At 42.3% G+C, this 14,703-nt stretch overlaps 1 long non-coding RNA gene across 1 annotated transcript; it reads right to left on the reverse strand.

Annotated features, from left to right (window-relative positions):
- Window positions 1-1,627: 1,627 nt before the first annotated feature.
- On the reverse strand, window positions 1,628-11,657 carry LOC140687947 (uncharacterized). Its single transcript, XR_012062577.1, has 4 exons — window positions 11,568-11,657; window positions 10,524-10,663; window positions 8,991-9,284; window positions 1,628-1,795 (listed from the first exon to the last, which is right to left on the reverse strand). It is a non-coding gene; the product is annotated as an uncharacterized lncRNA (long non-coding RNA).
- Between the last annotated feature and the right edge of the window lie 3,046 nt (window positions 11,658-14,703).

Raw genomic sequence — 14,703 nt, forward strand, 5'->3', positions numbered from 1 at the left:
GGAACACCTGAAGGGCCTGCCCAGGTGATCGGTGTGAGTGTCTGTACACCAAAGAGACTGATACAATCCAACTGCAGTCATACACATGGTCCTCACAACTTAGCCACAAGAGTGCAAAAGTCCACCCAGCTCTGCTTGTCAACTTTGTTTTATCATAAAAATTCCTATCATAATCTTATGATTTTCTTTTCTTCCTAATCCTTGCTTTGAGTAGTTAGAAGAATGATGATTATTTTAAGATAAAAATAATGAATAATAGCAATAAAATCTCAGAATTCACACAGGACACAAGATTCGAGGTTCAACATGTATCTTATTGTCAGTATGTCTATTACTACTGCTTTATTCTAGTTCATAGACACAAATTTGAACATATTTTCTTATGGATACACAAAAGTAAAAAATGGACATTATACACTGCTGTTCATTTATTTCCCCTTCTCTCACCCACCCTCCTTCCCACCTATCAATATACCTTTTTTCAATCAACCCAAGGATCGATTTTTGTTGATTTTCATTGATGTATCTCCAGCATCAAAGCACTTGACATATGGTAGGTATTCAAGAAATGTATGTTCAATGAAATTTATCAAAGGAGATCACTCTGGTGGATTAAATCTCTTGAAACCATCTCCTATTCTGAGAAATCCAAACAACTTTACTCTTAGGCTCACACTAAGGTAGGTGAAGTGCATAATTTCAAGACCTAATATTTATTCATTTCTGTTCATTTACCCTGAAGAGTATATCTGTTAATCAGGTGGGGGAGGAAAAAAAAAAAAGAGGCCATATGTATAATCATAAGGTGGGAGCAATGATATCTTTTCATAGAAAAACCATGCACAGCTTCATTGTGTGTATAATAGGGCATGAATGTGATTATCTCCATCTCCATCATCCACTGTGGGCTCACAAGCACTACAGGGAGAAGGAGGGGAGGAGGCAAAGGTGATACCCCGAAGGAAGCCTCAGGATGCAGTAAGATGTACAAAAAAAAAAAAAGCCCTGGAGTAGGAATCAGGAGCCTGGGGTCTTCGATAAATCACGTGACCTCTTGAGCCTCCATTTCCTCAGCTATAAAATAGAAGTCACAAAAAAAGCTTTGTCAGTCTTAACTGATTGTCAGGAATATCCAAGGAAATCAGTACCTAAGAGCTCTGAGGTTCAGTTTGGCTAGAAGGTGCTATAATTATTCATGTAACAATCTATTTAGGAGATAGCAGGGCATTAGGATCAGACAGACACGAGTTTAAATCTGGGTCCTTTACACTAGAGCCATTGGATCTTGGATGGGTCACTTAATTTTTCTGAACCTCATTTCATTTTTATATGTGACTAATCGCACCTGTTAGTGTGGACATAACAATGAATGTCTGCCATGTTGCTGACACAGTACTTGAGTGCCTTGTTCATGTAAACTTGATTCGAAAATATGATCATTTTGAACGAACAGACATTTGTGGAGGATTATGGCTCAAGAGTTAGACAAATTGGACCTTGTCATTTATTTAGTAAATGAATGGAAACTTTGATGCACTATATAAAACGTGTAATGCAGACAATTAATTTCCTGAAGATGAAGTCATGACCTGTTTTTATTTTGTTTTGTCTTGTTTTTTTACTAATGCTGAGACTCAGGAAAACCCAAGAAATTTCAGTCAATTAACAGAACCTTGGTCGAATGCTGCTCACAAACAGAATACTTGTTTTCCATCGGATCTCAGAACTCAGTAACCAGAGCAGTAGTGGATATGGAATATGAAAACAGTGCCAGCCAACTGGAAAGGTGAGCTACCTGTGATGAGCAATAACAAAGAAAAGTAAGAAGGTTTTACTCATAAAAACGTTTACGAATAGCAGACAACGTGTAAGAGGAGATAATTTAAACCAAATTTTAAAAATAGATAAAGACTGGAAATAGTGGCACATACAGCTTTTCCCCAAGACCACTGGATTTGGTGAGCAAAAGTTTCACACCTACTTGACCAGTTCACCATGTTTGAAAAAGGGCAAAAATAACCCTGGTGTCTTGTTTCAGTGTTATCATTCTGTTTCTGATGGGACCTGAAGAAGAAAGTCATTTGCTAATGGAAATAAGGCCATGATTCAAAAGTGAGACCATTTCTGATGCTATAGCAATAAAGAATAAAACAATCATGAGAAAATACGCTATGCTTCACAGTAGGAAGACAACTATGAAGATTTTCTATGGTTAAACCGGAATACCCTGAAAAGATGGGCAGCTAGAATCTCCTGGACCAGAAGATTATAGGACAAAGAGTAGTAGAAGGAGAAAGGTGAAGCACACGTATGCAGCCATCGAGGTCCCCCAGCAACAGACCTGTGGACCGTCAGCTCCCAGGTGACAGCTGACCCAGCTCTTGGACATTGTGCTGACATCTAGGACTCCCATTCCCTGCTGTCTGATGAAAAGCTCTCCTGGATCCACTATCAGATTCTACCTGTTCCTGACCTCACGTGCAGTTGCCTGGGTCCTGTGCTCTGGACTTAGTCATTCTAAACTCTTTTGGGGCTGAGTGCAGCATTTTTTTTTTTTAATCCTCATTTCTTTCTGCTTTTCTGCCTGGAAAAAAAAAATAGAAAAAAAAACTGGAAAAAATAGAAGAGAAAGAAGAATGAGTGGATAATAGGGAAGGGCGTTTAGACCTGCTTGTAATCACACGTGACTTGTTAGGGCTGATTTATGTTTGTCCAACTTAGAAAACGTTTTCACCAAAACAATCTCGTTCTAATTCATAGAGCTATGTAGTCTTTCACCCTCAATCTGACTTAAACGACTAACATGATTTAAACTCTGAAATGCACACGTTGCCCAAGGCAAGGATTTAAAGTACGAGGCAAGTTTGCAGTCTTTTACAAAGTATACTTTCTCACCCCCTGCCACTTCTCCAGTTACCAGATCTTTTCCAACCTGTCTGGACCTTCTGGGGCTCGGGCATAAATCAGGAGAAATGTGGTTGAAAATGGCTTCCTTTTCTTCAAAGCAACATGTACCCACCTCAATGGCACATTAGAAATCCGTAATGGTGCATGTGGTTTCCATTATGCCAAGGGAAAGCCTGGTCTATCTGCTCTACACTGTCTCTCCAGGGTGTGACATCACAGCCCAAGTTGATTTTTAAAATTGTGGAGCAGTCCTTGAGTTAAAATCAAGAAGGGGTCTTCGAGGATCTCAGATCTAGTTTCTTATCCTGAGAGACGCAGAGAGAATGTCTCTGATGTATGTATGGCGGCTTGGCATGGTCTCTGAAGAAGACTGTGCTATGAGATTTCTGGGCTCTAAATACCACTATCCTTTTGGGACTTTAGAACTCCTCTGAGGCTGTTCCCAGCCTGAGCCAGAATGATCACAAGAGGCCTGGGAACAAACATAAGACATGCAGCCTTGAGGCAATAGCGATATATGTTCGCAGCATTTTTTCCCTTCTTTATTTCCTCTTTTTCCCTCTTTCTGTGTCTTCCCTCCTCCCTCCCTTTCTCCCTCCTTCCCTCCCTCTCTTCCTTCGTTCCTCCTTCAATACTTTAATTATTGATTGTTTGAGTTTTATTGTTGAGTTTTATGGTATATTTCTCAGAATGCTGGGCAGGTAGAAAAGGCTAATAAGTGTTACTTATTTGTCAGAAGCCTTCTTCTGGCTCCCTTGGTTTTTCTAAGGTGATGATTATTTTTACTCTCTTACTGCTTCCATCAGTGGGGAGTAGCATCGAAGTCCGTAGACAAATGGGTTGACTGCCATGGTGAATGGATGGGCCACTGAGAGTCATCTAGTAAATAGGGAGACCAAGGATGCATAAGAAAGCACTCTCCAAAGCTCCTTACAGCAAGTATACCAAGAGGTATGTGCTTAAGCCTTGTCCTCCTAAAATTACAGGCTAGTGGAGAAGAAAAACTAGACAAGAACCAATGTTTACTGCACACTGAATATTGATTAATTTACATAATACACATTAATCGAGCACCTACTCTGTGCTAGGGACTCTTCTAGATGCCAAGGTAAAACAGGGAACAGAAGAAACAAAGTTTTGACTTACTTGATAGTATGAGACGAGGTACTCTGTATGTATGACTTTCTTTGATGTTCCTAAGAACTTTGTAAGCTAGATATTACTATTTCCAGTTTATGAATGAGAAAATGAAACTTCAGAGAGTTTCAGTCACCACAGTTTATTAGGGAGAGAGCCTGGATCTCCAACTAAGTCTGTTTGATTCCGAAGCCTATACACGTTCTCGTAGTCCACGTGGCCTTCAGAGTCTAATGGAATCATACGAGATATCCCAGGGCAAGGTAAGCGAAGTGCTAACTGAGAGGGCTCCAGACAAGAGAGACCCAGCAAAGGCTGGAGCAGCTCGGGAGAGTTTCATGGAGGCATCTCGTCTGAAGGATGGAAAGATTAGACGAGAGAAAAGAGGGCAAACAGAGCACACGAGTGTACTGAGGCACGTGTGTGAATGGCCCAGCTAGAGACAAGTAAAAACAGCTTAAATGAAAAGAAAGAGTCTCACAGGAAAGAATTTGGAGACAGAGCCAAAGGCGCAGAACCACAGTGTCTGTCCTCCGGCTCTCTTATTGCTAAAACATGTTTTACCTTTTCAAAGTTATCATTTCCTTGTCAGGGAGGTAGAGAATAATCACAGACATGATTTTAGATGCCTTCAAGAATGACCAGCTAATAGGAACACTGGTTAATTCCTGGACAAAGGGCTAGCCCATGATTAGATTTCCACCCTGGCTGTATTTTTTGATATCCACTCAGATTCTTCTTTGGGCAAGCTTGGTGTTCATATAACTGGATACATGAGTATTTAGCCAATAAAACTGGTTGAAGAATGTGAGAAATTTATCTACTACATGAAGTCATTGTTTCATATTTGTCTGAAGCTCCCAGCGGACTCTGAACACCAGATTTTCGTTCCCCTCTGCTTTCCACATTGCTCTTTCCCATGAGGAGACTCTTTTGATATCAGCATGGGGTATATGGAATTCTTCGGGGGTGAAAGGTGTTCTTTCTATTATAGTAACTTTTTTTTTAACCAGTTCACTTCCATGTGAAAGCTGCTATGGATGCAATAAAATTAGAAGGGGCATGCCAGATTTGTTTTTTAATTTTCCTCTGGTGGGACAGAGTTGCTGAGCAAATTTGTTGAGCAGCAGCTGGAATGGCTAAGGTCACACTAACTTTGAAAAAAGAAGGTCCTGACATCAACATACCCAAAGATCTGAATAATTCTGGGCTGCCTCCAATTCCGAAATCCATTTCTTCAGGCTGTTCGTTTCTTCCTTTCTTTCTCCCACACTGGTTTCTGGCTTCTTCCCTTTGTCTAATGAACCCAGTAGTATGTGGATGTTTTAATTTTTGCCTGCTCTAATGCAAACAGTTCCTATGGTATAACCTTTAGGTCAATTCTATCAAGTATTATTTGCTCAGTCTGTTCAGGAAAAAAAAAATCACTTTCTTCTGCCCAGATCTTGTGTAATTGCATGAGTTCTCTGATTTAGTTGGCTCTGCAAATCTATCCCAAGGTGCACTGACTGCAGAAATGGAAGGGAATTCATTACACATTCCCTGCTGAAATGGTGACCTGCAAATAATGATGGGGAAATCAACCTTGATCGCTGTGCTTTTCCTTTAGTCTAATTTCTTCTGAACTTTAGACTGTAACTTCTTTTTTGGCTGGATAGCCCCAGGACATACTGGAGTCTGACCAAGGGGGTGCCGAGACCTGGATTTTCACACCATGAAGCTGGTAACAGTTTTGACTTCAATGCCTTGAAAAGTAGGTGATTTCAATTGCCCTGTTTCCTTTCAGGGGAAAATGCTTTCTTTGCACCTAAACAATCTTCCGGTGCTTTTGACTGACAAGCATATTGTTATGATTATGACTGGACTCCTTGACTCCTGCAGGGATAGCGTTTAAAACTGCCTGAGACTGGCACAAATCAAAATATTCATCAACTTAAACTATGTCAGCTAAAATGGAAAAGCCAAAATTGTAGTGTTTTATATCATGTCAGGAGTCCATGAACACGGTGCAAAATTGCTTAACTCTTTCCCTGCCTAAAGAAAATTGTAGCATATGAGAGAAGGTATCTAGATTTTTTTTTCAAAATGATACCTATTATGTAAATGCCTTGTATTTCTCCCCTTACAGTATCCATTGATTTGGAGGTGGTTTATCGGTTCACTTAACCCTTCTTCATTCCCATTCATCGATTAATTTGATCCTTCAGTGGATACTTTGGATGCCAGTACCATGCAGGAGGGCACTGTTTTTGCCTTTGTCGGGAGGAGAAAGTAAATTCTTCCCCACAGTTGCTGGTCCCATTAGAAGAGTCATGTCCATAAAGAGCTATGAAATAAGCAGTCTGGTAAGTACTACATGATAGGAACAGATGAGCTGTCAAGACAGTTTCATGAAGGTGGAATCATTTCCACCCAGGGAACAGGAAACTAGCCATCCAAGGGCTTATCCGTCCAACTGCTTCTTTTTCAAGAACTTTCCTTTCTTCTGTTGGTGGTGAGCTGGCAGTCTTCTTGTAAAATAGGGTTCTGTCCTTCCCCACAAGCACTCCAACTATATTTGCTTGATCATTAACCGTGCTGATGGATCAGTTCCCTTAGAATTCAGATATCAGAGCAAGATTTCAGTCCCAGCATGGTAGCAGTGGTGCTGGGAAAACAGATGTGGGGCATGAGAAGGGCCGTGTCCCAGGCTTCGGTTGAGCCCGTGGGACGTGCCCCACCAAGTGTGGGTCCTTGGCTGCACGTAGGAAAGAATTCAAGAGCAAGATATAGTTGAGTAAAGGTAGATTTATTTAGAGATACATCAAAAGGCAAGAGAAAGGCCACAGTGTGTGGAGGTTGGGTGGTCAGATTAGAGTAAAAGTAGGTACACACTCCATAGACAGCGTGGGCATCTCTGAAGGAGGGGAGAGAGAGAGAGAGGGCTGCCACGAGGCACCAAGGCACCGTGTTGCCAGTTTTTATGGGCTCAGTGGCTTCGTAAGCTAGTAAGTGGAAGGATCAGTCTAACTAGCCTGGGGAAGGAGCTGGGATTCCCAGGAAGTTGGCCATTTCCCACCCCTTGCCCTTTTGTGGCTAGCCTTGGGACTGTCATGGTGCCTGTGGGCATGTTACTCACCATGTTAATATATTACAATAAGCATCTAATGAAGCTCAAGTTCTGCTAGGAGCCGAATCTCCCACCATCTTGAGCCTCAAGGCCTATTGGGGGTTGAATCTTTCCCATTCTGATGGTAATTGTTGTGTTGTTCCTTGAATGGCTGTGCCCTGCCCCCTTCCTGTCTCAGCAGGAGGAGTTCGAATTCGGACCCTATCTACAGAGACCCTATTTCCAGAGAAAGCATGGAGTAAATGGAGCCAGTGTGAAAACAGAGAACGCTTGCTTCTGACTGAAATTCAGGTCTTTGATGCCTTCATGAAGCGTGATTACATTTCTATCTCAGTCTCCAGTCCTTCCCACTCCTTCTCCCAGCACCTGCATTTCATTTTCAGGGAGCAAGTGGACAAGAATAAGTTGATTTCTAATACTTACATCCCAAACAACCCTCTCTAATGCAGAAGGCCTTGTAAGAAAAGGAGGAAGGCGGGTTCATCATGTAATAAAGAATGAGAAAGAGAAGAGAGATCCTGGTGTAGCAGGATAATATTTTTATGTATGAACAAATGTGTTTTTCCCCGTGATTTCCTGTTACCCTTGACCCTCCCCCATCCAGGCAGCTAGACCATGAGTCATTCCTTGCCTCAAGGGAGGGCTGTCACAGCAGAACCAGAGAACAAAAGAGACAAATTCTTGGCTTTTGAGTTTAAAAAGCTGAGCTTCAGGCTTCAGACAAAAAAGATTTGGAAGAATATTTGATCAACTTGAGCCAATTTTTTTTTTTTCCTGCCCACGTAAAATAAAAATTCCCCTGGCTGGGAGACAAGAAACTATTCTCAAAGCAAAGCAAGAGGGTTTGATGCTGGTGAGTCCCAGAAGGGGTCTCTGGCACTCTGCTCTCGCCCCCTCTACAGGCTGACCCCTGGCTCAAACGTGGATTTTTCAGGTTCTAAGAATAAGGAGAGCTGTGCCTTATTTCCAGGTTGGAAGCTAAAAGATGGCAGACTTTCAAAAGGTCCCCTCTACCTCGTGTTGTGCCAAAGAAACCGCCTGGCACCTCTAGAGCAAGAATATAGGGTGACTCAGAGAGTTTTCCATGAGTCCTAGCATCCTAGCAAAGGAGGAGAGCCTCGTATTTGCTTTGGTCCTGAGAGAGGTATGGAAGTGGTCAAAAGAGAGCCAGATGTGGAAGAAAACCCACAGCCTGATCCAAGGAATGCTGAAAATGTAGTCCACATGAATTGAATATGAGGGACAAGTGGTACCATATACAACTGAGAGGGTGCCAGCCTGGGCAGATAACAATCAAGAACCAGACCCTGAGACACGTAAGGGCAATTCTGAGAAAGTACCTCAGCCTCCCTTCAACTGACCCACAATTCTCTGTGCTCTGCACTGAATACTTCCCCAGGTGAAGGCTCCGATCAGGTGGCTTAGGCATCACTTAGATATGGCATACACTTCCTTAGATGGGGCAGAGTTTCTGCTAATCACCCTGAGGGAGGCTGACCTCCCTTATGGCCAACTTGTATTTCGTCGCCTCGTAGAACAAGCAAGAGCTCCTGATTCAGTCTCCTGTACCATATCAATTATGTATTGCTGCATAAAAAACCATCCCCTGAACTTAATCCCTTTAAAACAACATTCATTCTATTTGCTTCTGATTCTATGATTAGAGCAGAAGAAGTGCCCCCTCTGATCCTAGTTCAAACTGCTGATGGACAGAACGGTGAGAAAACAAAACCGTTTTTTTAAGTCACTATTTCTCCTCAAAGTCTTGTTTGTTGAGACATGTTTATATAGAGTGAAATTCAGCCTTTTTAGGGGTATAGTTTTATGTAAGCCATACCTGATTTAGATGATATCTAGATGAGACTGGACTTCAGACTTCAGATGCTGGAATGAGTTAAAGAGTTTTGAAACTGTTGGGATGGAATTTATTAGAGCAGCATCCCACTTCTTGCTACCAAAATGTGTATTAGTTGGCTTGGGCTGCCATAAAAATACCACGGGATAGATGGCTCAGACAATAGAAATGCCTTTCTCACAGTTCTGGAGGCTGGAAAACCAAGATCAAGTTTCCAGCTGACTTGGTTTCTGGTGAGTGCGCTCTCTTTCTGGCTTGCAGATGGCCATCTTCTTGCTGTGTCCTCATGTGGAGGAAATAGAGAGAAAGCAATAGAGACAGAGAGAGGGAGGGAGAGAGAATATGAGAGTCTTTTGTTGTCTCTTCTGAAGGCACTAACCCTATCAGATCAAGGTCCCACCCTTATGACCTCATTTATCCTTAGTTACCTCCTTATAAGCCCTATCTCCAAGTCTTGGAGGTTAGGGTTTCAATATACGTATTTTGGGAGGACACAATTCAATCCACAACAGACGCATTGGGTCACAGCTCCCAGACATATACAAAGTCAAAAGAGGTTTTCGTTTTTTATAAATTGTAAATATGACTTTGAAGTTGTGAGTGAACACCACTCGGAGAAAACCTACAAATTTCTAAGAGAATTGAACTGACAAAATCACCACCCGTTTGAACTAAAAGAGACTGAGACTTTCCAAAATGAAAGGAGGCCTCTGGGCCTTCAAGTTTCTATGTGTCAGGAATCAGACTGAGAAAGCTACTCATTTGCAAACATGAGTCATTTCTTATGGAAAAGGGAAGCTATCTTGGGGCGTGGAGCCGAGAATTATGGAGAACATGAAGAAGGAAGCCACTCCCAGAGAGCAGAACAGAGCCCTCGTTACACTTCCTGGCTCCAGAGGAGCGAGACCCGGGCTAGATTTCCGGAGGCCTTCTCTTTGCTGCAGGTTCCCCTTCTCTTTAAAAGGGAACGATTACTGAAGCTATGCTGTCTTGTCTCACCACTGTACACTGACATGTGGTCAGGACAGGTAACTTTTCATTTCAGTTCATAGGTCTTTAGATTGAGAGGAGCCACACTGGCGGGGCTACACCTGAGGAGCCTCACTGTGTGGCTGAACCACACTGAGTCCATTTTGTCAGCTCCACCTTAGGCCTGCGGTCCGACCCCGTCCCCTTTCTGCGTGACTGAGCCCTAGCCTACTCACAAGGAAAGCACCCAAGCCAGATCGGTTCCCTATCAACTTGTACCCTTGCCTTCCTCTGCTATGAAAACTGGAAGGATGCCTTTTGCTGACACGGATGGTATTCAGACCACTGCGAGGACCCCCACCCCAGGGTAGGGAGAGAAGAATACCCTCTGCTCGCATCAGCGCAGACATGCTTCTCCCTGGTAGTCAGATTCTATTTTTAGCTTTGGCCCCTTTAAATTCCCCTGTACCCTTTTCGGTGGTGCTCAGGGCAGCTGTGAATGCTTCTGCATTGTCACCTGCCTGACCCTGACTGTATGTAAATTACCCAAATAAACGTCATAATTGCACTTTATGAAGTTGCTTGCTTCCTTTCTTCATCTCAGTTTCTTCTCAGTTTGGAGGATATCGTTCAAAATCTCAGGCTTATCTGCACTTGATCAGATGATGAGATTCTGGACTCCACGCCTGAGATCAGAATGGGAAGAGATTTTGGGGGAGGAGATGAGTGCATTTTGCATCACCAGGTGTCAGAATGTGAGTGGGGCTTTCTTAGGTCACCGAGCCCCAGGAAAGCCACCAAATTACTGCAGCCACATTTGAGTGTTCCCAAGCAATAGCAGTGAACTTCTCTACACAGCCTCGCCCAAATTATTGACCCACAGAATCATGAGAAAATAAAAGTGGTTATTGTTTTAAGACACTAAATTTGGGGATGGTTTACTACACAGCCATAAAAAACTGAGGTATGTGACCTGAACGGCAGACTTGGTTTCCACTTCTTGAGCAGCATGTTGCACTAGCAAGAGGAAGCTGGGGGGAGGGCAGGTTGGGGTGATTTTCCTCAGATGAGGATGATCACAGCATGGGCAATAAAAACTTCAGGGACTCGCTTCTCAGCTCACACAGTAGGGTGTGATTTCAGGGTTTCCTCAAGCCCTCTCCAGGCAGCAGCCCTGTCCTTCCAATTCTCACACCTGCTCTCTGATGCTTGAAATTCCTTTAGCTAGCGGTTAAGATTTCCACTACACGAATTAAGATACATTACTTTAAAATATTCCGTTCCATTTAAATACAGACACCCTTGGGAAAAGTAACCGACTGACTTAAAGTTTCCCCAAGATGTAAATAACTGTTGTCTTAGTCTGTTTGGGCTGCTATAACAGAACTTGCAGGACATTTGGTCTCATCCAACATGCCCATAAGACATTTGGTCCATGCCAAAAAGTCCTTGATATTTGGTCCCATCCAAAACCGTTTGACATGGACCAAATATGGTCATAGAAGTTTCGGACAGGACCACAGGTCTGCCAACCGAACAGAACAGTCTAAACTAGGTGGGACTTATGAACAATAGAGATTTATTTCTCACAATTCTGGAGGCAAAGATCAAATCATGGTGTTGGCAGATTCAGTGTCTGGTGAGAACTGGCTTCTTGGTTCATAGACAACTGTCTTCTTGCTGTGTCCACCCATGGTGGAAGGAGGGGGAAACTTTCTGGGGTCTCTTATAAGGTAACAAATGCCATTCATGGGGGCTCCACCCTCATGACATAATTATGTCCCAAAGGCCCCATCTCCCAATATCACCTCACTGGGGGTTAGGTTTCAACATATGAATTTTGGAGAGATTCAAGTATTCGGTTTATAGCAACTGTCTTTAGATCTTTTCATAAGAACAGATTTTGAGAGAGAGAGAGAGCACTGATCACCAGGAAGAAGGACTGTGCTGTCTAAGATAAATCATTGCTTGCCCAGAATCTTGTCCAGGGTACAGTCTGGGACAAAATTCACTGGTGCAGGTAGACATTAAGGGCTATAAAAAAATCTTGTTCTCTGAGTCTGGTTCAGAAGATTTTAAACTATCTTCTGAAGTGATTAAGAATCACAGAAACATGGAGAGAATCTGGTAATGAGATACCTACCTCGGTCTGCAAGGCTTATCAGGGCATCTGTCCCAGTATGGAGATTGCTTTCCCCACCTTATGGCTACTGAGTATGGCACTTCTCATGCTGTAGAAGGCTGGCCTCCACTGTACGGGGTTGGGGGTTCATTTGGGCACTAGCTCTAGAATTCTCTCTCTTCCACCAGCAGCACAGCAGTGGGGAGGGGAAAGCTGAGGCTAGAAAGCTAGCCATGTTTCTGGGTCTATGTGACACTTGGGACCACGCCTGCTGGTAGTTTCTGTGGGAAATGCACAATGAGAAAAATGAGCCAAAATATTAGAAATAACTCAGTGTGGTTGCTTCAGCTATTTTTCAGTGATGGAAATCAGGTCTAAACAACTGTAATTACGGCTCTACCAGACTGTAGTCCCATAGATACAGCTATGGACTTTCAAGTCTCTTTGTGTCTTAAGAGCTTGGTTTTTGCTTGGCTAAATTGACAACTCTGCAAGGTTTTAAATCAAGTGAAGGCTTTGGTGTACATACAGAGCTTCAGGATGCTGGGGACAGCGAATGGCCACGTGGACTGTGCACACGGCAGTATCACCCGACAACTGTAATAACAGCTCATGAAATGACTCGTCCAACTCCCATTATTCACTTGCTTCTCCCTCTCCGTCTAAGAGTGCGGTACTATACATTACAAGGTTATTATTTCACTCCTCATATGAACCTTTGGCCTAGTGACTTATCCCTTGAGGCATGCTATAATCACTGAGAAATGTGCTCCCTGTCACGTCTTATTGCTTAATTACGGCTGTATTTTAGGCGCCTAGAGCCATTTGGCTTGAAAACACCTCTCTTATGTGTGATCTGCGAGTCTGCATCCATGCTGTTATCCCTGAGTGCACACCAGTCCGTTCCATTTCCATCTTGTTCTGGCTTGGGCAATAATTATTGCCCCTTGGTTCAGCAGCACCTTGAATTATTGTAGTAAGCTCTTATAGTTATGCTCTTCTCTACATAAGATACTATCAACCCTTTGTCAGAAAGGCATGTGCTTAGAATTCATTTTTCCAATACTAGATTTTTTTTTCTTTTTTGCGATGATAAATCCCAGTGGGCCTCCTGTTTTAAATCAGTGACATGCAAAAAACCTCCCCTTGTTCCAATTCACTCTTGCTCTAGTGACTACAGTTTTTTAACTCAAAATCTGGACATGTTGTCTAACAGAAGTTTTTTGTTGTTACTTTTTTGTTTGGTTGGTTTTTTTGTTTTTTTTTTTTTAGTTGTGTATGTGTTGCTTCTCAGTGCTAAAGACAGACTGAGATATGGCAGGTCTTAAATACACAGAGCTTGCAGAACAACTACATAGAATATTTAAAATTAGGAGTGTTCTAAAAATTTGGACTTCTGGAGGATGCACCCCTGGCTAGTGTTCCAACCACTAATTTTGCTTTCCATTTAATAAGACATTATGTTCTGTTATCAGTCTTTGTTTTACGAATGTAAATCTTGGTCCTTCAAGTAAAATATAAGCTTTTTAAGGACAAAAGACACAGATTATATATAATCTGCATATATATACATACACACCTATGCATATACATATACATACATATATATGATCTCTTACACAGTTCTGCATATATGTAGTTACTTAGTTGTTTGATCAGTTGCATGAAGAGATGATGCTGCATTTTCAAGACAACTGTTAGGAATCAAGAGCTTGCAAAAGTAGCCTGACATTAAGGTAAAGGCAGACTGCAGAACAGTGTCCTGCTTCCTCCCTCCAGAGCAGTTCAAGCCCAGGCCTGGGGTAAATCTCTGTTGAGAAGCAGTGTAATTACCCTGGTCCAGAGTGGTCCCAGCTCTTGTCTGGCAGACTGAGTTATATCTATCAGGGCCTTTTAAAATGCTGACTTAGCTCTTTAGAAATACAAAACCCCAAACAGCATTTGTAAAGGTCACTGGGAATGGCCTGGGTCAGAATAACTTGAGTTTGTTTTTTGCCAATGCCTCGGAAGAGGAAGTTGCTGAATAGTTAGATAAAGCTCACTGAGAGTACTATGTTGCTAAATCCAAACAAAGAACCAGAGAAGTTTATAGCTAAGTTTTTACTCTATAATTCAAATGCCAATCCAGCAATGAAATACGTTCTAGGAATTCCAATCAGAGATTTTTATCATCTGACTTGGAAACCAGCTGTGCTCTCAGCGAGTGCAAAGATTTACCACCTGCAGTTGCTATAATTCAGTAGAATTACGCAGAGGTGAAAAACTTGAGAAGAACTATTTTAAATGCAATGAGAACCATGCTTTAGGAAATTTTGCTTCTCTGAAACCTATAAAAATGGCTCTAATTTAAAGAAGGTAGTTGGGATTCAAGGTATGAGAACTCTTAAGTCCAGGAATTCAAGTTTACCCTTCAAAGCATGCTTTTTTAAAGATAATTAGTGAAAATTACTACAATTTGGTCAACACCACGTTTTAAGTAGCACAAGTGAGATAAGAGAGAGTAGTTAACTCCTTCCCACATATCACATCATCAAGAGCTCTGATAACCTTATGCTGTAACTTTAAGAAGTGGAAGCAGAAGTCGTCGTCCACCAGAGAGGTTCT

Source organism: Vicugna pacos, chromosome 21, assembly GCF_048564905.1.
Source record: "Vicugna pacos chromosome 21, VicPac4, whole genome shotgun sequence".
In the NCBI taxonomy this organism is placed as follows: Eukaryota; Metazoa; Chordata; class Mammalia; order Artiodactyla; family Camelidae; genus Vicugna; species Vicugna pacos.